This window comes from Bos taurus, chromosome 20 (genome assembly GCF_002263795.3).
Source record: "Bos taurus isolate L1 Dominette 01449 registration number 42190680 breed Hereford chromosome 20, ARS-UCD2.0, whole genome shotgun sequence".
Lineage (NCBI taxonomy): Eukaryota > Metazoa > Chordata > Mammalia > Artiodactyla > Bovidae > Bos > Bos taurus.
In genome coordinates, this window is record NC_037347.1 from 71,336,966 (window position 1) to 71,362,767 (window position 25,802).

Below are 25,802 nucleotides of genomic sequence, written 5' to 3' on the forward strand. Positions count from 1 at the left end.
ACTCTCTGCACAACCAAAGGTTCCTTAAAAGCAAGATCTACGTTCCTGCCTGCAGCTGCTCGGCACAGGATGGGCACTGGTTCCCACCTGCCTCGGTCACAGCGTTCCCGCTCTATGATTGAAGGTGCTGAGTCACGCCTGTCTTTGTCACAAATCACTGACCCTGTTCCAACTGTCCCCTGAGCTGCCCGGCAGAGGTGTGGAATCGCTCTCACGCTGGTGATGTCCCGAGCTACACTGCTTTTCAGAACGCCCTCGCCAGTTCACACTTCCCTTAGCACTGGCGACCCACTCCAGTACTCTTGCCTGGAAAATCCCCTGGATGGAGGAGCCTGGTGGGCTGCAGTCCATGGGGTCGCTGAGGGTCGGATATGACTGAGTGATTTCACTTTCATGCATTGGAGAAGGAAATGGCAGCCTACTCCAGTGTTCTTGCCTGAAGAATCCCAGGGACGGGGGAGCCTGGTGAGCTGCTGTCTATGGGGTCGCACAGAGTCGGACACGACTGAAGTGACTTAGCCGCAGCAGCAGCAGCAGCCTACAGGCAAGCCCCTGGCATTCCAGAACCAATGAGAAACTGAAAAAGTCTCATTTTTGTTTAGTTTTTATTTTGTTTAGTATTTATTTCTTTGGCTATGATCAAGATTGGCTTCTATATTAATGCTTACGTTAATTACATTTCTATAGTTACTACAGCATAATTTTTATTCGTGGGTGAGGGCTTTTGCTGGGCTTCCCTGGTGGCTCAGGGGTGAAGAATCCGCCTGTCGGTGGGGGAGACAGTGCAGGCGGGTTTGATCCTGGGTCAGGAAGATCCTCTGGAGAAGGAAATGGAAACCCACTGCACTATTCTTGCTGGGAAAAACCAAGGACAGAGGAGCCTGGCGGGCTACAGTCCATGGGTCGCAAAGAATCGAACGTAATTTAGCAACTAGACAACAGGAGCTCTCTGCGTGTGAAGGACCTATCTGCCCTAAACAACGGGAGCTCCTTGCACGTGAAGGGCCTGTCTGCCCGTCTTCTGCTGCGAACACTCACCCAGTCTGCTCTCAGACTTGCTTTCTGTTTCTGATTTACGGAAGGTTAATATTTCTATGTAGGAAAAAAAATCCCTGCACCTTCTCTTCTTCTGTGATTGGATGTGTTTATCCTTGGCGAGTCTTAGCGCATCGGAGCAGCTGCTTTAGTCTGCTGTGGACGGCAGCTGCCCGGATCCCCAAGCCCCCGTCCATGCCTGGAGCGGCCGGAGGTCCGGCAGTACTGAGCAGGCGCTCGGGTCCTCCGCTCCCCTGGACTGGCAACCTTGGCAGGATGGGTGAGGGTGACCACCTGCTGCTCGAATCCGGCCGGGAGCGCCAGGGGCCTGGCCGGAGCGTGTCCCTGGGGCGCGCCTGGTTGAGGGGTCTCCCATCGTCCTGCACGTGCTTGCCCAGCCTCGGCCAGCAGGAGTCCCGAGGGCGTCTCCCGAGGTCCCAGAGGCAGAGCTGGCTCAGAGTGGACCCACGGCCGGGGCTCAGGATGTCCAGCTGGAGGGAGACCCCTGTGAGTGGAGCCCCCAGACCCCAGCTCCTGCAAAGCCCCCATCAGAGGAGACGGGGAAGTGGGGGCCTTCCCTGAGCTGCCTGGCACGGACCCCCTCCCATCCGCAGAACCAGCCCAGCCACCGTTTCCCTGAAGGAAGGAGACCCTGCCACCCACCTGGACGCCGGACGCCCTTAGAAGCCTCCCCCAGCTCCTGTGCTGCCGGGGGCCCAGCTCTCCGACTCCAGGGGAGAAGCTCCCAGGGCCGGGTGACGGGTGGGGACCCGTGCTCCCTCCCCCAGGGCCGTGGGGAGTGCTCACAGCCCTGCTGGTCCGAGTCGTCCTTCCCGGCTCCAGGGAGGAGGTCCGGTCAGCCCACGCCCTTGGAGCCTCTGGCAGGAGGTAGGCGGCCTGGGCTCAGGCCCTCTGGACAGGACCAGGCCCACTGCCCAGCCGAGAGAGCCGCATGCACCTCTCAAGTGTCTGCTCTGGGGCCTTTTCGTGGCCGGCTGGTCAGGACGCCACCTGCTCACGTGACGCCCAGAGGTTCCCTGGTGTCCCCCCCAACCTCGGCAGTGCCTGTACGACCTCAGTGAGCCTCACAGCGGCCCACATCGCCTTCTCTCGGGTGACTGCCGGGGGAGGCCACATGGTGGCCTCACCATGTCCTCTTCAAGGTCCCGGAGCAGAAGGGGGCTGGAGGAGGACCTCCTCCTTCCACCCCCTCAAGACGCTCACACGCACACACGTGTGCTCACACCCGAACAAGCACACACGCGTTCACATGCCTGTACACATGCTTGTACATCTGGGGGCCTTGGGGGGACGGGACTGCCAGCTGGGCTCACAAACACACTCGTGCACACAAGTGGGAGCAGGCACCCTGGCGTTCCCAGGGTCCCCTGCCCTCTGCACGTTCCCCCGTGCCCTGGCCCTCGCTTGTTCAGGGCTCTGCAACCTCGGTCTCGAGTCCACGGCGGGATCCTCAGCCGCCTGCCCGCGGGGCCCACGGGCTTGCTGACATGCCCACAGGGCTCTGAAACACGGAATCGACAGAGAAACCGAAGCAGGTTTGAAGCTGTCAGCACCTCGGTCCAGTTGCTTTTCGCTTGCGCAACGTTGTTAGGAAATAACCACAGATTCTGCGCCCCCCCCCACCCCCGCCGCCTCTGGGGGAGGGCGGTGGTGAACTCTGACCTCCTCCTGTCTCCCCAGTGCTATTCCAGTGATTTCCTGCCAGAACGGCCTGGACTCGGGCATGGAGGCGGCCCTGTGCTTGGCCAGCTGGTAACAGCTGTTCAGCCAGGCTGGGCCTCCAGAATCTGTTCCTCCATGGATGCAGCACGGACCTTGACCCCAGACCCAGGAGTCTGTCGCAGGGGCCGGGGCAGTGTCCTCAGCCACCAGTCCTGGAGTCCACGGGACACGTGGCATGTGACAGGGGAGGTGATGGTGGCTGGGGGCGGCGGGGACCTGGGCAGGGGTGCCACTCAGCCCCCTGTGGGCTCCCCCGCCGGCACCTGGTGACTGTCACCCCCGAGGGTGGGGCCTGGTGTTACTCAGGGCAAGAGCAGGGGCCTGGTGGCTGACCTGGCCTCTCCTGGGCTTCCAAGGTCCTGGCCAGCCCAAGCTGTCGGTGTTGTGCCCCCCTGGTCTTGCTGACGGGACCTCTGTCGAGGGCTCCGCACGAGGACCCCCGGGGTGGGAGGGCTTCTCCCTCTGCGCCCCCAGGAAGGGGGTTTCAGCCCTTACCCGCTACAGCCTGACTGGGGCCAGGTACTGCCCTCCCTGCCCATCAGGCCCAAGAAATGGGGTGCTGACTGATGGCCCCACTCACCGCTGAGAGCGGCTGGGGGCAGGAAGGTGGAAGACACGCTTCAGACCACCGTCCCCTCAGCCCGCCGTAAACCTCCCAGGGAGCCGGGGAGCAGCTGGGCCCACCCCTGACCTGCGGGTCAGCCCCGGGCCAAGCCCCTCCTGTGGGTCCCCTACTCTCAGGAGTGGGTGCTCGTCTCAGGTGCGAGGCCAGAGCAGGGCTGGAGATGGAGCGGGGGCCACTCAGGCCAGCATGGCGGGAACAGCGGGACAGGCCCGGGCTGGAGGCAGCCGGAAGTCTGGGGGTACAGCCTGGGGTGGGGGCGGCCCCTGAAGGGGTGCAGGATGGGTGAGAGTGGCTTTCCGCTTATGATTAGAGGGCTGATGCTGCAAGAGCTGCAGCCGGGAGTCTTCTCTGTCCCACCTCCCCTGCCTCTGCAGAAGGGGGGCAAGCTGGCTGAGTGGACACTGAGGCTGCCCTGGGAACTCAGAGAGCACCCAGGGCCCAGAGGAGGTGGGAAGCCTCTGCAGCAGAGGGTCCCGGGGAGGTGGGGTGGGGGTGGACGGCCGTGGGGAGCAAGCCCTGCGGGACAGGGCGGGTCCTGGGCATGAGCTGCACAGGGCGAAGCCCCCTCGCGCTGTGGTCTGGAGCACAGGGTTCTGAGGCCGGTCAGCCTGCTGCAGCGTGCTCCGGGTCTCCAGCCTTCCGGAGTGTCGGCCTGGATGGCTCACAGACGCGTGGAGTTAAGGGCAGGCTGCCCCAGGGTGGCACCAGGTGGGGGCTCCCTTGTGCTGCTGGGACCCCCTCCCGAGGCCGCCGTGTCTGGGTCCCCCAGGGGGAGGGGAGCCCCCAGAGTCCCAGGACTCAGAGTCAGTGGGTCAGAGAGCTGGGCCGCACACTGTGTTTCTCACGGCCCCAGGGTGCCAGGGTGTGCATGGCCAAGCGTGTGGAGGGATGTCCTGGATCGGGGCTCCCCGTGGCCCTGGACACTGGGCAGACCTTGTCACCCAGGGACAGGTATCGCCATGGCTCCTCCAGCCAAAGACGGGTGTGAGGATGAGGGGGCAGCCGTCAGCAGGCAGGACCCCTCGCTGTGGGGGAGGCGGGGCCCAGAGTGTCTCCCTCACACCAGTGGGGTGTATCCATGGGAGTGTAGGGCCGGGGAGCCCCAGTGCCCGGCTGGCAGCCCTGTCCCCCCTCCCAGGACCCCCCAGTGCCCGGCTGGCAGCCCTGTCCCCCTCAAGGCCCCCCAGCACCCGGCTGGCAGCCCCGCCCCCCCAAGGGCCCCCCAGTGCCTGGCTGGCAGCCCCGTCCTCCCGCAAGGCCCCCAGTGCCTGGCTGGCAGCCCCGTCCCCTCCAGAGCCCCCCAGTGTCCAGCTGGCAGCCCCGCCCCCCCAGCACCTCCACTGTCCCAGAACCCCCACCCCCAGGCCCTCCTGTGCTGCGTCCTTGGCCCCTCCACTCCAGCAACACCATCTGCATTGCTGGCTGATGTGTGCGAGCACGGTCCTGCCTCGGGGCCTTTGCACAGGTGTCCTGCACCTGGAAGCTCCTTGCACACACCTCCACGGCCTCTCTTGCTTCTTCCCCTCAGGGGGTGCATCCCTGGTCCCGGGAAGCCCCTCATCCCTGCATGTTTCTTTGCTGCCTGACCACTCACTCTGGCCACTCTAAGTTCCACGGAGCCTGGTGAGTGTCTGGACTTCAGCCCGGACAGGACAGGTTCTCAGAAATCACTTGCTGGATGGGTGGACGAGTGACTGAATGAACCTGGTGGGGAACACAGCACGCAATCCACGGCATGTGGCCAGTATATGAACTGGGGGGACACAGTGCCCAGTCCACGGCACGTGGTCAGTATATGAACTGGGGGGCCACAGTGCCCCGTCCATGGCACGTGGTCAGTATATGATCTGGGTGGACACGGCACCCAGTCCATGGCACGTGGTCATAGAAATGTTATAAATCAAGTAGTTTAAATGCCAGAGGTGGGGGTCTAGGGGAGACACTGAGGATATTTCAAATCCAGCCTAGAGGAGGAGTCCCCATGTGATTCCGTAGGAGAAACCTGGACTTACCAGGCTGATTCTGGTCGGGGCAGGGAGCTGTCCTGAGCGGTTTTCAAGTGGACATCAGCCTTCATAAGGGGGTGGGCAGCATGAGGAAACCACAGCTGATGGTCCCTGGACCTGAAGTGTCCTCTCAGGGGCCGCAAGGTTGTGTTCCGTCCCACTGTGCCGGTTTCCCTGTTTGGGGTGAAGAAGCGGGGCTCTCAAGAGGTGTGGCTTCCTCACATGTCTCCTTCTCCCCACACCAGGGAGCCAGGGCTGGAGGGGTGGCGAAGGCCCATGGCTCTTGTGCATCCAGGGAAAGGCTGGTCTTTTCTGGCCTGGCCCTGAGGTCAGCGGGGAGGGGCGGGTCCTTTGTGCTGCCTTCTGCTCGCTAAGGTCCTCAGTCTCCCGCTGGACACCCTTGGCCGAGGTGCTGCATCCTGTGCTCAGTCCTCCTGGAGAAAGCAGGACCTTCTTGGGTGGAGGTGGGCCTCACTGGGAGCCCCTCAGACTTTCTCTGCAGTCTCGCTCCCCGGGGCTCCAGGGAAAACCTTGCTCTGGCTCTCACCGCCTGGAGGCTGGTTTCTGGGAACTATTCAGCAAGCACCGCCCAGAAGAATTCCCTGAAAGAGGCAGAAAGCAGAGGAGGATGACCATGGGGACGAGGAGGCCGGGGGAAGCGTCCCTCCTCCCTGCGCGTGACAGGGAGCAGAGTGATCCCGGCAGGGGCACGCTACCCAGCTCCGTGACTGTCAGGCCACCTGCCTCTCGATGGCCGAGCCCTGGGGCCCTCGGGCCCTCGGAGGAGTTCCCGGGGCGCAGCCACGTGGGTCCCACTGAGGGGCCTCCTGACCCCCTGGGTGGTCAGGGCCGGCCCCTCAGACCTGGTGGGCCTGCTCCAGGGTCACAGTGGCCGTCCTAATGGGGACACTTGGAAGGAGCCTGGCGGAGTCTGGCTCCAGGCGTCACATTCATCTTTGGGCACTGAGAGGTCATCTTAGCCCCTCTTTCACGGCCACCTGGGAGGAACCAGGAGCGGCCCAGTGCTCTGTCCACCCCTCAGAAACCCACAGCCTCTGCCCGGCGCTGGCCCCTGACGACAGTTAATGCCAGCGACAGTGAGTGCCAAGCCCGGGGGCGTTCGGTTGATACTGGTGATGAGCCATCGAGTCCAGGGCGGGCACCAGACTCGACGTGATGGAGAAGGAGGGGCCTTGGGGCTCGATGACCCCTCCTCCCAGCAGGCCACCTTGTCCGAGGGGGACACTGGGACTGGCACACGATGGCCTCGTCAAGCCCAGCACTCCAGGGAGAAGCAGGGGCCTGCTCTTGGGCGCTCCCACAGACACACTGGGGGGTGTGCACAAGTGTGTGTGTGCACAAGTGTGTGTGCACGTCCGCATGTCCTCGCCGCAGCCCTGCCTCTAACAGGTGGCCCCGGTGGGAACCAGCACCAGGACCCCCGCAGGGTAGGACCCCCACCCCCTACCCCCCAGCTCCTAAACCGTCAGGATCTGGGCTGACTCTTGAGGAAGAATGTCCAGGATGCCTCGTTGAGTGAAAAACGCAGCCAGTCTCATAGCGTATTTTTGTCATGATCCATCCCACTTGTGCAGAAATAATTTTATCTGCATTTGTGTGGAGAAAATTTCCAAATTATGGAAAGACCCATAATAAATTGTTAGCAGAAGTTACTCCTATTGTGGGGTTGGGGGGAGACTTTTGTTTCAGTTCTGGACTTTTTATTCCTTTACAATAAACACATGTCTTTTTAACAGATGGGGAAAAACTTTAAAAATCGCAAGTTTGAGGAGAGGCCTGGGCAGAGTGGGGGCCCCTCTCTCCAGGGAGTGAGCCACGTGGCTGTGGGGCTGGACGCAGGGCCCTCAGCGGGGGCGCCTTGCTCAGAGGACAGGTGAGCTGGTTAACTCGTGCTCAGTGGTCCACTTTGGTTCTAAGGGAACCAACTGGCTCTGTGGCTCCTGGCAGGGCAAGGGGCCGAGGGGAGGGTGTTCCTGAAGCAGACGCCCCAGGGAAGCGCGTCAGGCTTTGCTTTCTCCAGAACAGCGCATGGGCCGAAGGCGGTGGCCGTGGTGGGACAGCGTTACCATTCACCTGGTTTCAAGTCCCAAAGAGAAGAAGCACCGAGATTCCCCGCTAATGCACAGGGTGCGCGCTGACACAGAGGTCATGACGCCAGGCCGCCAGGCCAAAGTCCTCCCCAGCAACAGGCTCCGGCCCCCGCCCTGCCCGGCGACCACGCCTGAGCTTCGAGGGCTGGAACTCGGACCCCAGCCGCAGGTCTGCCTCTGGAGAAGACCCTGGAGTTGGGGTGGGGACTGTCTGCAGGGATGGCCCAGGGCCGACCTCTGTCTTCAGAGATGGTTCCGTAAACCAGCCATGCAGGCCAGGCTGGGAAGGGTGGGCTTTCCTCTCTCAGTAGAGGGAAAGAAGCAGAGCCTCTCTCTGGCTTTAAAGACACGAGTAGTCCAGACCCAAGAGAAGCACGAGGGAAAGAATAGCGGTCATTTCCTTCTCAGCTGCAGATGTGCTTTGATGGCACCTTGTACACAGTGAGGGCGGGGGAACCAGGGGCCTGGGCAGTGGACAGAGGCCCCAGGACCAGAGGCAGATGCCGAGGATGGGGACTCCCGGCCCAGAGGCTGGGAGAGCGGACAGGGCGAGTTTGGAGTGCTGTCTCAGCCGGGAGAAGCTGGGCGGTCCCCGGTCCCCTGTACCCCCCACCTCCCGTGACTGCTGTTCCGGGCACTTCACAGGCGGGGAGTGTGTGCCCGGCTTGTTTCCCGACGGCTTCAGGCTCGTCCCTGACAGGGTCGCTCCAGAGCCTGCTCCTCTCTGCAGCTAAGTGCTCTGTGCTTATCCAAGCATCAGATGGCAGATGCTGGGCTGTCAGCTGGGTTGGCTGAGTGAATCCATTGCCCCCCGGGTCTCCTGGGGCTGCCCCCACCCCTGTGCCAGCTGGAGCCCAGAGCACAGGGTGGACAGGGGGCCTGGACTGCGTCGCAGTGCGGCTCTGCCCTCCCCGCAGCCCTGTGGGACGCCCCCTGGCAGCTGTGGGCTCCTCTGAGTCCCGCGAGAAGGGGCAAGCTGGGGTCGGAGGTTGGCCAGGCTGGGCGGTGTGGGCCTCTGACCCCTGGAGGGCAGCCCCGCAGGGCAGCTCCCTGCCCACCGGTGGCAACTGCAGAGCACTTTGGACCCAGAATGGATGCGCGTGTGACACGCCAGGGCAACGTGAGGACCGCCGTGGGCAGACAGACCCCAGGGGTCAGCTGGGCGTGGGGCCAGGCGGCCCTGGAGATGGAGACCCTGACCCCGGGAGCCCACTGAGCCCTGGGCTGGCCTGGCAGGAGGGGCCCCGAGGCTGGACTGGGGTGGCTCCCGAGGGACGAGGGCATGCAGGGCTGTCCCGGGCCTCCCTGCCCACCTGGCCCCATCCAGATGGGCTGTAGGGCCAGCTCCTGGCGACCAGTGGTGAGCGCCCGGGGCTGCTGTGAGACAGCACGTCTCCTGCCCCGCGGCTCCGGAGGCCACAGGAAACAGGGCTCATGGGCTCCGCTCCGGGTGTGATGGCTGGACCCCGGGGCTCCCACCCAGCTTCTGGACACCCCTCCCAGCCCACGGCTCACGGCCCAGTGTCTCCTAGATCTGCCTCCTGTTCCGCCACTGCCCGAATGGACCCCTGTGACTGCACCAGACCACAGAGATAACCCAGGGTCACATCCCCCTAGAGAGATAGAGACAGAGAGAGAGACAGAGAGATACAGAGACAGAGAGACAGAGAGAGAGACAGAGATGAACAAAGAGACAGAGGGCACATGCAGTGAGCGTCCCGGGGGCTGAGCCGTGTCCGGGGAGAGATGCTGCTGGCTTCTGTTTAGGGGACCCGGAGGCCAAGGCTTGGGGTGCAGATCCCTGGCGCAGCGGGCAGCGTGGGTCGGCTCCCTGCGGCCCTGGGGGCCCTGATCTGAACACGGCAAGAGGGGGTCTGCCCTTGAGAGCGCCTACGGCTTGTGTTTTTGTTTCCCAGTCGTTTCACCTGCAGGAGCAGCTCAGAGCCAGAAGCAGCCCTGCATGCAGGGTGGGGCGAGGCCGTGCCGCTGGGACGAGGTGATGCTCCCCGGGAGGACCAGCACCTGCGGCCCCCTGGGTGTCTCGGTAACTGGACACGGAAGTAGTGTGGGCTCCCGGGCCCCGCTGTCAGTGGCCACCGTGGGCCAGCCCCCGGGACGTGGACCCGGTGCTGCTCTGTCTATTCCTCCACCCTGGCCGGCCGGCTGGCCTCCACTCTGGTTTCCACCTGGGGCCGTGGTGCAGCCCCCATCTGGAGGTGCAGCTTCCATCTGGGGGTGCAGCCCCGGGGCGGGGCACGCCAGCTGTCTCACCCGGGGACCCCCCCGTTCCCGCCCCTGGGGCTCCACCAGCCAGTGGCCTCTGCAGAGAGGACCACTGAGGTCCAGGCCGCATCCTCGGGTGACTAGGACACAGGGCCCTCGCTGTGGGCTGGAAAGACCTCAGGATGAGCCACGAGCATGCCCACGGGCTCCGGCCGCTCCTCAGACCACGTGTCGCATGTCCCTTCAGCCTGGGCAGGGCTTCCTCCCTGGGGTCTCAGACAGACAGGAGCTCTCAGCTCCCATAAAGCCCCGTTCGTCCTTCTTTTTTTTCCTGAGTCATACTTTCTCTGGTTTGAGAGATGTGCCTCTGGGCCATGAGGGCCTTTTCCTGTGTCTTTCAGATCTCTTCTAAATGTATTTTTGTTTTTGACATGAAGTACGGGTCAAGGTTCGCGTTCCCCTCTGGCGCCTACGTTCAGTCCGCGGGGTGGGAAGGACGTGGCTGCCCCGTCCACACCGTGGCCCCTGGGGCTGCGACCCCCTCGGGGCCTTTGCCACACCTGCTCCTCCTGCCCCGATGGGCCTGGGCAGCCCACAGCCCTGCACCCCCACCCGGGCTCTGCAGGGGAGTCAGGGCCCTGCGCGTCGGGCTCTGCCTGCGGAAGCTGGGGGCAGGGAGAGGAGACAGTCATGCCCCCTTAACCTGCGTCCCGCCACCCGTGGGTACAGCCCCACAGAGGGCCCTTTGTAAGCCATGCCAGGGCGGCCGCAGCGCTCCCGGGAGAAGAGAGAAGAATGCATTGTTTTCCAGGGAAGTGTGTAAAGAGGCCCTCCAGCCAAGACGGCACCGAAGTAGACGAGCACAGTCGGGCCCTTCATTTGAAAACGTCCCACTCGGCAGTTTTCACAGACCTGTCACCGCGGCTTCCCCAGGGAGTGGCCGGCGGTTCCCCCGACGACGCGTGTGCGACAGCCTGTCAGTGATGAGAGGAAATGACTTCCACCAGAGTCAGGAGGAGAAGGACGCGTGCGTGTCAGGAGAACCAGGACGCTCCTGACTTACTCCTGTTCTCAAAGGCAGCATAAACAGGTCGAGCCCACAAAACAAGCAGATGACCCGGCCGGCCACAGAGCTCATGGCTTCCCCACTGAAGGCCGTTCAGGGGAGAGTGGACGGTTCCCTGAGAATTGCCCTTGTCATCCCTGCCGTAGGGAAGGAATGCCTGACGTATCCACAAATGTACAGGAAAAAAGAAAACCCAAAGCAACTGTGCTGTGAGAATGTGGGTCCCCAAGAGCCTCCCCGAGGGTCCCTGTGGATGGACTGATGGGGAGGGTCCTCACCCAGCTGGCTCCTCCCCTCCAGCAGCCACACCTGCTCCTGGCTGCTGCTGCTGCTGCTAAGTCGCTTCAGTCATGTCCAACTCTGTGAGACCCATAGACGGCAGCCCACCAGGCTTCTCTGTCCACAGGATTCTCTAGGCAAGAACACTGGAGTGGGGTACCATTCCCTTCTCCTGGCAACTGTCTGCAGAGGCTCCCTGACTGGGGAGGAGACCCAGCCTCCCACCAGCAGGAAGCGGGCTCCTTGCTTCTGAGCTGGGGGCTCTCTCACCCACCCCCAGGCACCAGCATGCCCAACCTGAGACCGTGGTGCCCCCTTCTGCCTTCCACTGGGGCTGCGTGGACAAGGACGGGGTCTCGAGCTGACAAGGGGCCCCAGTGGCCCCCACTGTGAAGAGCTGCTGTTTGCCGGATGTGAGGCCACAGGTGCAGCCACGGGGCCACCACAGGGGCTGGGCCACGGCGAGCCCACCCTTCAGAGGCCGTGATGTCATGGGAAGGAGGGGAGTCCAGCTGAACACCCTTCAGAGAACCAGTAAAGCCAACCCCAAGGGGCACTGTTGGAAACTTGCAACAAAATAATTAAGTTTATGTTTAAAAAAATAAAAAAGCAAGAATCCAATAACAGCCAAGGAATCTTAAAAAGAGCCAGAAGAGTGACTCTCCCTAAAAGGTGTTAAAACATAAGAAGCTCCGCGGGGCAGGACGGTGAAGTCAGCAGTGGATCCCAGGGTTTCCGCAGTTACTGCTGGTAAAGACGGCATTTCAGGTTGGGCGTGAAGAGACAGCTTTTTAAAACCGTTTTGGGGGAAGGTAACACTGATCTCTTCTTGGAGTCTTCTGCCACAACCAGTACATTGACAACAACGTCTGTATTTTGTTCTAATCCCGATGGTTTAGCTTCTGCCCTCTGCTTACTTCCCAAGCTTGGACGCAAAGTTCACTGAACCACTCAGGTCTGGCCCGTGTGCTGTCCCCCTCGAGGGTCACCTCTGGCTCAGCGACACTGCTTTGCCCACCCCCATCCATCCCTCCAGCAAGTCCCACTCACCCCACCCTGCGACCGGGCAAGTCCTTGTTTGTGTATGCTATGCTATGCTAAGTCGCTTCAGTCGTGTCCGACTCTGTGCGTCCCCATAGAGGCCAGCCCACCAGGCTGCCCCGTCCCTGGGGTTCTCCAGCAAGAACACTGGAGTGGGGTGCCATTGCCTTCCCCGCTTGTTTGTGTAAGAACCACGCACACACACCAGGTGTTGCCTGACCTGACTCCAGTGCCATAACTGGTGTCTGTGATTTATCTTACTCTTAGTGGCTAATTTTCTAAAGTCAACACTATTTTAAAGCCACGTCCAGATTTGTGTTGTCGTCCACTCAGTTGGTTTACTGATTTCTCAGACCACCGTGTCTGGGTCAGCCTGGGGTTTTCGGAGCAAACCTGTCTGATCCTAGCCCGCAGATGGTGGCTGGCAGGGCCTGGGGCTGCCCCTCGCACAGGCTGGGGCACCCTCTCCTCACTGCCCATGTGGGTGGGTTAGGCACCACCTCACCTGTCCCTTCAGGCGGGGACCCCACCCTCCTCCCCCCACAGAGAAGGCGGCGGTGACACCAGCCACCCCCCACGCCTGCACCCCAGACGGTGCCCCTGGCAGGGTGAGCACCCTCTGCCCAGGTCTGCTCAGCTGCCTACCAGAAGCTGCGATGCCGGTCCCCACTGGGAGATGCTCCCCACACCCTGCAGGGCTTCCCTGCCCCCACCTCCTCCCCTCCCCACCCTGGCCAGTGGGCATGAAATGACCACCACCCTCCACTCACCTGTGAGGCTGCTCACCCTCCTGAAAGCCCGCCTGTGACCTGCCCACCCGCGTCCTCTGCCCACGTCCCAGCTCCTCCTTGCCCGGTAGCGGCAGGAGCTCTGGAGGGGTCTGGGGGGCAGACCCCCGCAGGTTCTGACGCTGGAAACAGCTCATTCATAGGCTGTCCTCCATGGAACACGCACGTCTAACCTTGATGCAGGCAAATGCAGTAGGTTTCCATGTTGCCGTTTGTGGCTTTCAGGTGGTGAAGACAGGCTGACATCTTCTGTTAGCTGCGAGGATTGTGCCTTCCCTTTGGGGCTCTTCCACACTCCTCATTTCGCACAGGGTGTGAGGTGGGGGTCCCACGGGGGCAGCGGCGTTCACACTGCTGCCTGGCCAGGGCAGCCTCCTCCGTGGATGTCCGCCATGCCCCAGGACAGAGCGGGCCCCCACACGGGGCTGCGCTTGGCTCCCCCTGGTGCAGGCCAGCCCCGGGCCTCATCCACGCCTCGTCTCCGAGTCGGTATCAGCAAGAACGTCTCCTTCTCTGGTCCCGCTGCTCCACAGAGCCTGCTCCTGTCTCTTGTTCCCGGCAGAGGATGACGTGGCAGTGCTGACTCTCCTGGGTCAGTCCAGACAGCTCATCGACTGACCTGTGTGCTCTCTGTTCAGAATACGGTGTGACCTTCACCTCCACCGTCTCCACCACTGTTCACCTTGCACAGCTGAACCCTTTATCCTTACGCGGTAACTCCCTCTGCCCTCGGTTCCCGGCCCCTCCGCCTGCTTCCTAGCCCCACCGTCGGCAGCTTATGGTAACTCCCTCTGCCCTCGGTTCCCGGCCCCTCCGCCTGCTTCCTAGCCCCACCGTCGGCAGCTCTGAGCGCCTCGGGTACATGACGTCACTGCTGTCTGTCTTTTTAGGACCAGGGTGTTTCCGTCAGTTATGTCCTCAGGCTTCACCTGTGCTGCAGAAATTTTTGCTTGATTTCATATGATTATATATTGATTTCCTTTTTAATGTTTTACCATTCTTGTGCCTCTGGATTATAATTCAGTTGGCTGTGGTGTATTTCCGTATAAAACATGCCACACAGCCATCTGTATTCTGCTGTGATTTGCTAATATTAAAGCTCTTTCATGTTCGTGCTCATGTCAGAGATTGCCGTGACGTTCCTATCCGTGGTCAGATATTTATGAAGCTATTCTGATCTCATAAATCAAGTTGTGAAGTATCACATTTTTCTTCCCTCTTCCCTAAAACAGTGCATATAAGACTGCTGTGATTTCTTCCACAGCATCTGGAAGAGTTTACTCCTACAGCCAACTGGATCTGGACTTTTTGTGGGAATATTTTTAGTAGGACTATATGGACTTAATTTTTTTTTCTTGTATTAGTTTTGGAAAGTTGCATTTTCCAGAATTTGCTCAATTTGTCTAAGCTGTCAAGATTACTGGCATCAATTGTTCAGCAGGTCCTTTCATGACTGAACGTCTGTGAGACCCTTAGTGACGTCTCCTTTCTCATCTTTGACACTGTTAACTGTGCCTCTGCATTCTCCCTTGATTAAAGTTTCCAGGAGTTTATAATTTTGTTTTTATCATTCTGTTTCAAGCAAGTAACATTTGGCTATTGATTTTTTCTCTTATATGTTTTATATTTCATTAATTACTGATTTTATCATTGCTGTATTCTTTCTAATTTATTGAGTGTAATTTTTTACTTTTCTGTCCTTTTCTCAAGTTCTTGAGTAAAGTAATTAGTTCTTTGATAGTCAGCATTTTGTCTAATATACACAATTAAAAGTTACACACTTTCTTTTCAGTACAGCTTTAGTACATCACACAAGTTTTTATATCATCCAATTCAAAATAGTTCCTAATTTTCGTTGAGACTTCTCTTAGACTAATGGATCATTTAGAACTTTAGCATGTTATTTTCAAACATTTGAGATTTTCCACACGTAACTTTCAGTTATTGATCTCTAGATTAATTGCAGTGTGGTCATTGATCATTATATGTTTTCAACACTTAACAATTCATTGAGGGATTTTAATGACACAAAAGGTCATCAGCTTTGGCGAACGTTCCTTGTACACTCAGGAGAAAAGTGTGTACTGCAGTCATCCGCCAGACGCAGGGCTCTGTGCACGCTAACCAGGTCAGACCTGTTTATCGTGATTTTCAGATCTTCATTATTCCTACCACTGTTCCTCTGCTTGTGGTACCTCCCCCTCCTCCATATATGTGTGCTCACACTTATATGTGTTATTGGAGAAACAATTGCTTATTTTCTTTCACTTTTGTAATCCAGCCTGACCATCTTTGTCTTCAATTAGAATATTAATGTGCTTTAATTATTTAATAAAATGATGGTCGTGTTATTTTGGTGTAATAAACGATATATTTGTGTCAAATTTACCGCGTTACAGTTTGCTTTGTAGGGATCTTCTCTGTCCATTTTAAATCTTCCTCTGCCAGATTTTGGCTAATCAATTAATTTATTATTTTCCCCAGATACGTTTTCTATATCTCTTTCAATGATTTCCCACATGTATCCTTGATATATTAGAGTTAGTACTCCCAGCTTTCTGGACAAAGCAACCGCACCTCAGCTCTTGAATCCCACTCACCTATCCCACTTCTTTCTTTTTCTGTACCTGATTTTACACATATTTAATGTCTACATGATATTATTGTTACAGTCAGTCAGTAGCCATCTAGGTTTCCCTTCACATTTATTCTTTCTATAGTTTTCCATAAATTTCTCACCTTAAAAAAATCAATATTTCCCTTCTACCTAAAAATTTTCCTTTAACATGAACTTTAATGAAAATCACTATTGACAAATTTTCTTAATTTTTATTTTAATACATCTTCATTTATGTTTATTCTCAAAGAAACGTTTTACCTGGATAGAGAACTCTGGGTGAGCTTATTTCCCCAGGACTGTAAATCCACCCTTCAGTGGTCTCCCACCTTCCATCACTGTGTGGAAAAGCCTGCTGTCTGTCGCCCTGTTCACAATATTCCCTTTACTTTCACTTTTGAAATTGGACTGCGATGTGCTCGGGTGTGGTTTCCTTTGTGTTCATATTGCTCCATTCTTCCGCATTTTCACAAATATATGGCTTGATATCTTCCATTGGCTTGAGAATTTCTTGACCAGCATTTCTTCAAGTCTTTCTTTTGTTCTCTCTGCTCTCCTTTGCATGTTATAGCTTTTCACTGAATCTCAGGTGTTTTTATGTTCTTACTGATTTTTTCCTGCCAACCTATTTGCTGGCTCACTGGCCTCTATTCTGTGCTCTAAGTCGTCACTAAATCCACATCTCAAGTGTTGCTGTCTTTCAGTCTCTAAGTCATGTCTGACTCTTTGCAGCCCCATGGACTGCAGCCCACCAGGCTTCCCTGTCCTCCACTACCTTCCTGAGTTTGCTCAAATTCACATCTATTGAGTCACTGATGCTATCTAACCATCTCACACTGTCACCGCCTTCTCCTCTTGCCTTCAATCTTTCCCAGCATCAGGGTCTCAACCTTTCAAGTATTTAATTTCAATCAATGTAGATTTCAGTTCTAGAATTTCTACCAATTAAAAATATGATTCCAGTTCTCCTATTAAATTGTCCATCTTGTCTTATCTCTGTGTATATGTTAGTAAACTGTTAATTGCTAAAAACTGGTCTAGAAGGAATGAAAACAGTTAACTAAAATCCGCGTCTGGTAAGGCCAGCATCTGTTCGCATCTGACTCTGGCTACATCGTCTCCTTGTCTTGTTGTGCTTGGCCACTCGGCCCTTGGTGTGGCTGAAAACGTTGGGTGTATTTGGGATGCAATGCATGGAAACAGAGGTCTTGGATGATGTATTTTCCTCCAAAGACCATTTCGTTCACTTCTAGGGGGACGTAGCCCTGAGTCGAGGAATCTAAACTCTGGAGAGGTTTAAAAATCACAAAGGGAAAGCCACAAACCAGCGAGCTTATAACATCTGAAACAGAAATGTTAGGATGGACAAATTATTTGAAATTAGCATGACAAATATCCTCTAAAAATAAGGGAAGATATTATCAATAGGAAAAAGGAAAATATCCTGAAAAAGGAAGAAAGTAGAAATAGTAGGTACACAATAGTTGAAAAGACAAACGATTTTGAGGGCATAATGAAGCTATTCTCATAAGATTTCAAAAGACTTGCCAACGAAACCCACAGTGAAAATATTTTTGGAGGAAACCTCAAAATAAAAAGAAACAAACCCAGAAAAGCTGTAAGAGATATGAGAAGAAAAAGAGAAAGGTTAAAACTATACCTTTATATAACTTTATTGTTGTCTTAAGAAAAAATTAAGACCAAAGAAAAAAAACAAGCTTGAGCCCAGAACTAGAACTCTCCATAGTGTTGGGGGATGAGGGGCCAGGACATGGAGACCAGGGGCTCTGAGAGGCCATGAGACCCTCCTTTGATCAGGTGAGCATTTGCTGTCAACCTGAAGAAAGGCAAAAATAAGAAAAATGAATGAGAAAAGCAAATTGAAATTTAAGAGATGACAGGAAATGTCCAAATAGTCAGTGAACTCTGAAAACCTGAGTGGGCTGGCAGGGCTGTGCCCAGCCTCCAGGCTTGCTGGTTGCCCCCGCTCTCGGCTCCCATCACCTTGCTGACCACTTCTCCTGGTCCCCAGCCTCTCCAAGGTCCCACATGTGATGATCTTGGGTCCTCTCCCTGGGACCGCAGACGTGAATTTTTCTGACATCCTCTCTGGGTGCCCCTCTGGCACATCCGCTACACATGTCCACCCACAGCCCTCCCTGCTCCTGGGAACCAGCCCCTGCCTCCTTCTGGGCCTCCGGATAAACCCCAGGATGGTCCTGGCCGCCCCCTCACACTCCACCCATTGGCAGATGCTCTCAGCTCTCCTGTAGCCCACCCAGGACGCAGGAACCCCCACCCCTGCCCTGTCCAGGCCCAGAAGGTGCTCTGGGCACTGACCACCCTCCTGGTGGGTCTTGCTCTTATGCTTCCCATAGTGTATCCATCATGGGGAGCCAAAGGACCCCTAGAACCAGGCCCAGCCACCCCTAAGCAGCTCCCGCAGGCCCACACTTCAGCCTCCCAGTAGGACTAGAGTCCCCAAAGTGCCCACAGCGCAGGCCACTGCCTGCCCACCTCAGCTTCCTCCAGCCAAACCCACTGGTCCTGCCCCAGGACAGGGGTTGTCTGCCCGAGAAGCGCAGAGGCCAGGTCCCACAGGCCTTGGGTTTCTGCTAGGAGGCTGCACTATGGGCACCCCGCCCCCTGGGCCCTGCTCAGAGCCGCCGTGTGGACACCGCACAGACGGGCTCATGCCTCCCCAGCCTCACCAGGTGGCTGCACCCTGGGCCCAGAGCTGGGCAACCCCATGTGCAGGCTCCAGCACCCCAGGGCAGTGGTGATGGAGGAGACTGCCTGCAGTCCCCCTCTGGGGCCGTCAGGCCATTATGCTTTGTGGGGCCCCTCCCAGATACGTGCTTGTGTCCGATGCCCTGTTTTGGGGTCTGTGTGTGGGGGACACCACACCTGCTTCCCTTCTCTGACCCATATGGGCCCCCGCCAGCTCACGAGAGGCAACCTGTGCCCGCTGCATCCCCTGGAGGACTGACCCTCTTGAGGGTGGGGACATTATCTCATTGCTGGGTACCCAGAGCCTGGAAGAGGGCTTCCCAAGCAGGTGCCCCAAAAATTGTTGAGAAAGAGAAAAAAAAGAAAGAAAGACTATGGATTGAGTGAGCAAGGGCAGCTGCTCCATGCAGGCAGGGGAGGTGCCTGCCAGGATGGACGTGGGGGAGGGGCCTGGCCTGCCCCCTCTGGGGGTGGGGAGAACTGGGAGTGGGTGCTTCCGTCACTGCCTTCCTGTGACCCCAGCGCGTGCACCCCGGCTGGATCTCAGCTCAAGAAGACAGGTACCGTGGAGAGTGGTCCCTGGTCTCCAAGCCCGGGCACCCTGGTCAGGCGTCCAGCTCTGTCCTTCCGTCCAGCCCCCTCATATGGAAGTAACGCTGGGCCTCGCACAAGACCCTAGTTCTTGCTGCAGCTTATGAAACGCCTTCTCCCCGGGTAACACCGTGGCGGGCCATGAGTGAGGTTTTGAATTCCAGCTTCAAGAGGAAGTTAAATTAGTCCTAAATCGCAGCATGTAAGTTTGTAGTAAATTGGATGCCGTCTTCTGCTGCCAATTAAAAGAAAGTATTGGATGCATTCCTTTGAATTATTTGAATCTCTGTCACACTGTGCCCTTTAGAGCCTTCAAGTCATGAACAAAAGTATGAACTTCAAAAATAATTAATGCAATTTAAAACAATAAATAAACTTCAAAGCCCTGAAAAATAGCAAAACTTCATCAAAGCAGAGAAGACAAATCTGTTTCCAATTGGGATCTGAAACCCGACCAGTGGCCCAGGGTCTAATCTAGAGGGGAGGCTTGCGAAACACTTTGGAAGGAGGCCACCCCTGCCCTCCCCGCCTCCACAGCCACAACACGGCTGCATGCCCAGGAGGACGAGAAGGATGGCTGTCTGTTCCAAGAAGAGAAACTCCCACTGCTCAGAGCGGAGGCTGCCCAGCGCCCAGCAAGACGCTGCCCAAACGGCCACCTTAGGCAACACCACTCCCTTCTTCAGGTCCGGACCTTCCTAGCAGCGTGACCTCAGGGCCTCCCTGCTGACCTCGGGCCTCCCTGTGATGCCTGGGAAATGAAAAGCAGATGAGTATAGTAAATCTGCTACAAACGAGTGAGTTCCCTTCCAAGAGCACATCAGTAAGTCCAATGTGTTCCTAAGTCCAGCAGAGTTAGCCCAGGGACCCAACGAACACAATCGGCTGTATGGTACGATGCTGTAGTAGATTTGGAAGCCTTTCCGCACAAATAACACATGAAAAACAAGCATGAAAAAATAACAAAAACGTTTTTAATCTTACAGCACAGCACTTTGAGAAGTAGAGTAGTCAGGACAACAGTGGGCACCCAGGGGCTGGCATCCGTGAATAGGTGAGAAGGGTCACAGGCTGGAGCAGGGGGCGGGGGCAGCAGAGCTGAAGCGTCGTGAGCAGTGGGGATGGAGGGCCAGCCGCAGCAGCACTCACACCGCAGTCAAAGGATAGGTTTCAGGTCCTTGCTGCGTTCAACCCCATCTACTGTCTTGAAAAAATAACCCAGTGATGTCTGGGCACTTCTCTTCTCGCCGTAAACGACCCCCTAGCGCTGGGTTGTGTTCTGAACGGCTGCTACGGTCTTCCTGTGCTCTTCCCGATTCAGGCTCCGTGCCTTAAAAGCCAGCAGTGCCTCCTCACATTCCTCGCCATTCCCTGTGTCCTGACCCTCTTTGGTTCTTCAGTTACTTCTGAAGAACTGAACCAGTTGCTTCTGGACGTCCTGGGCTTGAAATAAGGGTCCTGAACTACCGTAGGCTTCTGCTGCTGTTCACTCGCTCGGCCGTGTCCGACTCTGCGCCCCCAGGGACTGCAGCAGGCCAGCTTCCTCTGTCCTCCACCATCTCCTGGAGTTTGATCAAATTCACTTCCAGCGAGTCAGTGATGCCATCCAACCATCTCATTCTCTGTCATCCCCTTCTCCTCCCGCCTTCAATCTTTCCCAGCATCAGGGTCTTTTCCAGTGAGTCAGCACTTTGCGTCAGGTGGCCAAAGTATTGGAGCTTCAGCTTCAGCATCAGTCCTTCCAATGAATAGTCAGGACTGATCTCCTTTAGGATGGACTGGTTGGATCTCCTTGCAGTCCAAGGGACTCTCAAGAGTCTTCTCCAGCACCGTTATTTGAAAGCATCAATTCTTTGGTGTTCAGCCTTCTTTATAGTCCAACTTAACTGCTCAGTTTCTGTACACAGACCTGTAAAGTACACAGAATCACACCTGCCTGCAGATGCTGCACGCACGTGGCAGTGAACTCCAGGCAAGTGAACGGACAACAATACACATTTGCACCTTTAATCTCACAACTTGAAGGTTCGTGTGCAGAGGACTTATTGTATTCACTAAATGTTAGTCTGTCAAAAAGATGAGCTCCGTGTTAACATGGGCAGAGGTGGGCTTCCTCGATGGTGTAGTGATTAAAGAACCTGCTGCCAAAACAGGGGACGCGGGTTTGACTCCTGGTCCAGGAGGTGCCGCGTGCGTGGAGCAGCTAAACCCATGCTCCACAGCTATAGAGCCTGCGCCCAACAAGAAAAGCCACTGCGCTGAGAAGCCCTCAGACTGCAGCAAAGAGCACCCCTGCTCACCACAGCCAGAGACAGCCCACAGCAGCACCCAAGACCCAGCAGAGCCAAAACTAAAATATATATACATAAACACGTCTCTTAAAAAGTTTTAACAATTGGTACAGCCTTTAAAAAACAAATAAGATAAGATGCACAGAGGTTGACGGTAAGTGTCCATCACAAAGCCCTACTGTGTGACAGTTAGTCCTCGGCTTCATGAGACCCCCACTACCCCTGAAAGCACACACGATCCTTCAAAATGTACCCATCAATGCTGGCTCTCCTTTCAGGGCTCCGGGGTCCAGAAGGGCAGAAGCCATCCTAGTTAACGCTCTCAGCTTCTTCCCTGTCTTCCTGCACCCTGAGTCCTGGGCCTCCGGCCCAAACACCCTGCAGAGTCCTGGGGGCTGGGGGCCAGGGAAAAACAAAGGCTTTCTCGGGAATCTGTTCTGAAGTTTAAGCTCCGGCCAGGAACTCACTCCTTGTCAACGTCTCCACGACACCACCATGTTGAGTCAATTAAGGGAAAAATGGAGGCACCAGCCCACGTGGGGCTTCTCTGTGGACTGAGCTGACGGGCTGTAGGACGTGGCTGTGGCCCTGGATGGTCCATCCCGACCCGCGTGCCTTTGAGGGCATTTGGGCCCGTGTTTCTCGCCAGCTCCCGGCTCAGGAGGCGGCCGGCGTGCTGCAGGAGCCTCCTCCACCCCTAGAGCTGCAGGGCGGCCTCCCAGTGTCTCCCAGGACAGGAGGAGACAGCCACACTGCCCGTCACCTCCTCCCTCGCCTGGTCTGTGCTGGGTGATGCCATCTGCCCAGGTGAGGGAGGCCAGCCCTCCCTGCCCCGTTCTCCTGCAGAAAGGTTGGCAGACCCGAGCCTGCTCCCTGCCCCCAGTCCACCATGGCTGGGAGCTTGGGTGAGGCTGGGGCCTCCTGCAGGCCCAGCCCCCGGTGGCTCACCACTCCCCTGAGGCATCTGCCGGGTCCCTGCTGTGTGCAGGGCGCTCAGCCGCTGTGGGGGCCTTGGGGAGGCGGCTCCTGTTGTGAAGTTCTGGAAGCCTAGAGGGGAGGGAAAGTGATGTGAAAGTCGCTCAGTCGTGTCTGACTCTTTGCAACCCCATAGACTATACAGCCCATGGAATTCTCCAGGCCAGGATACTGGAGCGGGTGGCCTTTCTCTTCTCCAGGGGATCTTCCCAACCCAGGGATCGAACCCAGGTTTCCTGCAATGCAGGCAGATTCTTTACCAGCTGAGCCACCAGGGAAGCCCAGAGAGGAGGGAAGTCAGATCCAAATAGGAGAGAGAGAAGGGCGGGGGCTCCTGGGAGGCACCTGGAGGAAGGAGGAGGACCCCCCCCCCCCCAGCCATCGCTGCCTGCACCCTGCAGAGCCTCTTGTCCTCCCTGGGTCCTCCCTCCCACCCCAGAACCTCTCCCGATGATCTGGGGCCTGAGAGGCTGCTCCCAAGACCCAGCAGAGCCAAAACTAAAATATAACGCGTGAGAGCACGGAGGCCTCAGGGCCCCTCTCCCAGCGTGCGCACCTTCTCACGCGAGACCATGAAGGGTCAGGCTGCAGTGAACCCTTCCCGGCCGGACCACGAGCTTTAACCAGGTGTCCATCTGGCCTCCTCTGAAGCCCTTTCTCCTCACATTAAAGGCTGCAGACTCATCGCCTGGGTGGCTCTCTCTACCCGGATCAGCGCCAGCCAAGCCGCCAGGATAAATACAGACCTTCAAGCAGCTGCATTAAAGGAATCAGAAAGAAATAGATGATACTAATGTTAGCAGTACACGTTATTTAACCCCAGGCACCCTCTGCCTATAACAACAGTTAACGTTGTTGCTGAGCTGCCCTGCGTCCACGCCTGGCGCCTTCACACCCGCAGCGCCTGTCTCCGCAGGGGTGGCTCCAGGTGCCCACAGGCCTCCAGGTCAGCCGCTGCACGCCCACCCCGGGTCCCCTGAGTCAGCTGCGATGCTCCACTTGGTCTACACGGCCAGTGGGGGAGACTGTGTCAGACCAGTCCCTTGTGGAGTCGGGGGGCATTCGGGGCCCAGGGCGGGGCAGGGGCCACGCAGTCAGGACTGGCGAGGACCCAGACTCTCTGCTCTGGGACCCAGAGCCCCATGTGAGTGGTAGATGCCCGGCTCTGAGGGCAGATGCTGTCCTAGGCTCGGGGAGACCCCTTCCCCTGCCCCTGGGCAACACCCGTCACACCCAGGCCACAGGCCAGCCTCCCGGGGACCCCCGCACAGCTTGTCCACCCTCAGGACACTTTCCCTCTGGCCTCGTGCCTTGTTCATTGAAAAGGGATTGATCTCCAGGAGTTCCCTGGGAAGTCTCGAGGGGGCTGAGCCACCCCCACCCCCTTCTTCGACCTGCTGCGGTGTGACGGGGGAGGAGGCGAGGGATGGACAGAGCAGGCCTGGAGGGTGGGTGGGGGTGGACTCGGCCCCCAGGCAGCAGGGGACACTGCCCTCCAGCTTCTCCACAGGAGGGCAGGCGGTGAGCCGGCGGGTCTGAGTGACCAGGGCCCCAGGCAGGGGGCAGGGTCCCTGTCCTGATCACTGGGGAGGATTGTCCTCACCCTGTCCTCTCGGTCACAGCGTAACCCCCAGAGGACTGAGGTCACACGATAGGCCACCTCCCTGAACTGGAGGGGGGCGGTCACAGACCAGGGGGCTCCTCCAGTAGCAGACAGACTTCCCCAAACCTCCGTGGCCTGACCTTCAGGAGCCCCACCAGGTTCTCGTGCTGAAGATCCAGAACCATCCCCTCTGGACGCTGAAGAATGGCAGCGAGACAGCCCAGAGAGCCAGTCTCCACCGAGGATGAAGTTTGATCACAAGGTTATGGGTGCCCGCCACTGACCACCGCACCATCGGGGGCCCACTGTGACCTAGGGGTCATAGTTGAGAAAGCCGAAAGATGCAGACTCCACACAAGGAAGGGCTCTGGGGACCCCAATGACCAGGGGAGATGGACGTCAGGACCTGGGAGGGGCTGCAGCCAGAGAACCGTGAGTCCTTCAGGAAAGGCCCGTCCACCTCGGTTCCCACGACCCCACACAGCAGGTCTGTCTTCCAGAAACTCATTACAAGGCGAGAAAAGGCCAAGGGAAACATGGTCAGGAGAGCAAGCGAGCCATCAGAGCAAGACCCAACAAGATAGAGCAGAGATTTGAGGACCTTGAGAAGAGGGATCTAGAACACCTGTGACGACCCACGGAGGCCCCAGTGAGAACACGGACAAGATCACAGCAGAGTAATGGGTAATGTCAGCAGAGAAAAAACTCTCAGAAAGATCCCAAGGAAATGCTAGGAGTCGGTCGCTACAGGAACGAAGACAGGCTCAGCAGTAGTCGGCCATGGCGATGGAAGAGTCCACGAGCTAAGGCGGGCTGACGTCATAGAGAAAGGAGGACGGGACACCCAGAGGGCCAGGGGCCGCAGGACAGTCCAGCAGCCCAGCCAGTGTGCCCCTGGGGCCCCGGGAAGACAGGGGAGAGCGGGGAGGGAGGAGAATTTGACGCAACAACCGCTGGGAACTTTTCGGAAGTAATGACAGGCACCAAACCACAGTGGCATGAAGCTCCTCAGGGCGCAGCAAAGAGAGTAAATTCCCCAAATCCACACGCAGACACGTCCCACATGGACGGGAGGAGACAGAAGGGACGGGGACATGCGGTGAACGGAGGCGGGGGACACTCGCCTCTTCAGGGGTGCAGGCTCCTCTCCAAGACAGTGAAACAGCAGGGGAAGGGAACCGCATCTGGTGGTCTTCCTCCAAATCACGGAGCCCGAATCTGATGCCAAAACACTCAGGACAGTCATGCTGGAGGGACGGCTACGCGACACCTGGCCCGTCTCCCTCAAAGCAGGCCACGTCTGAGAAGCTGTCGCGGCCAAGAGAGCCAGTGCTGGGTCGCTCCGGACAAGGTCCTGGGACGTCCGGGAAATACTAAGGCAGTCTGAAAAACCGTGGACTTTGGAGAATAACAACAAGCAATGTGGCTGGTAGACAAACGTCCCGCACTAACCCACGTGGGACACGAACTCAGGGGAACAGTGCCTGTGTCCAGGGATTCGAGGTGCCGCCTCAGCAGCTTCCCTGTAACTTCAGAACTATTCTGAAATTGTTTCTTTTAAAAAAATATAGAGTGAGTGAAAAAATGGTGGAATATTTTGAAAGAGAAATGAGCGTGCTCAAAAAGAAGCACATGGAAATTCTGCAAGTGAAAAGTGTAGTAAAGATAAAAGAGGTGAAAACCTTTTTAAGGAAACGCTCCTACCCTGAAGACAAGAGGGCCCTGGTTCAGCGTGTGAGGCGCCCCCGCTGGAAATAATCAGGTTAGCTCTCCCTCGGCTGGCATCCAGCTGGGCCCCACATTTTCTGGGCAGCCCCCAGACCCACTGGCCCACAGGGACCAGAGAGTTCCCTGCCCCAGACGTCACCTGCCCCCTTGAATCAGGGTTCCCATGGTTCCTGGGTCAAATCTGGGGAAGCAGCTGCTTGGCCCCTCAGCCCAGGACACAAGTATCCCTCGTGGAGGTTCCGCAGGGCCAACTGGCCTGGCCACGTCCTGGGCGGAGGCCCATGCCCTGATGACCTCGCAGGCTTCCCCGGCCCCAGCCTCGCGTCCTCAGCCGCCCACAGCCCGAGGTG

The 25,802-nt window shown here is 57.3% G+C and overlaps 1 long non-coding RNA gene across 2 annotated transcripts; it reads right to left on the reverse strand.

The window, feature by feature from the left end:
* Positions 1-588: 588 nt before the first annotated feature.
* Positions 589-13,820, reverse strand: LOC112443024 (uncharacterized). 2 transcript variants are annotated; one of them, XR_003031301.2, is made up of 3 exons: positions 12,900-13,817; positions 5,416-6,011; positions 589-5,107 (listed from the first exon to the last, which is right to left on the reverse strand). It is a non-coding gene; the product is annotated as an uncharacterized lncRNA (long non-coding RNA). The 2 variants fall into 2 exon arrangements; XR_009492024.1 differs by having other exon boundaries at positions 589-6,011; positions 12,900-13,820.
* Positions 13,821-25,802: the final 11,982 nt, after the last annotated feature.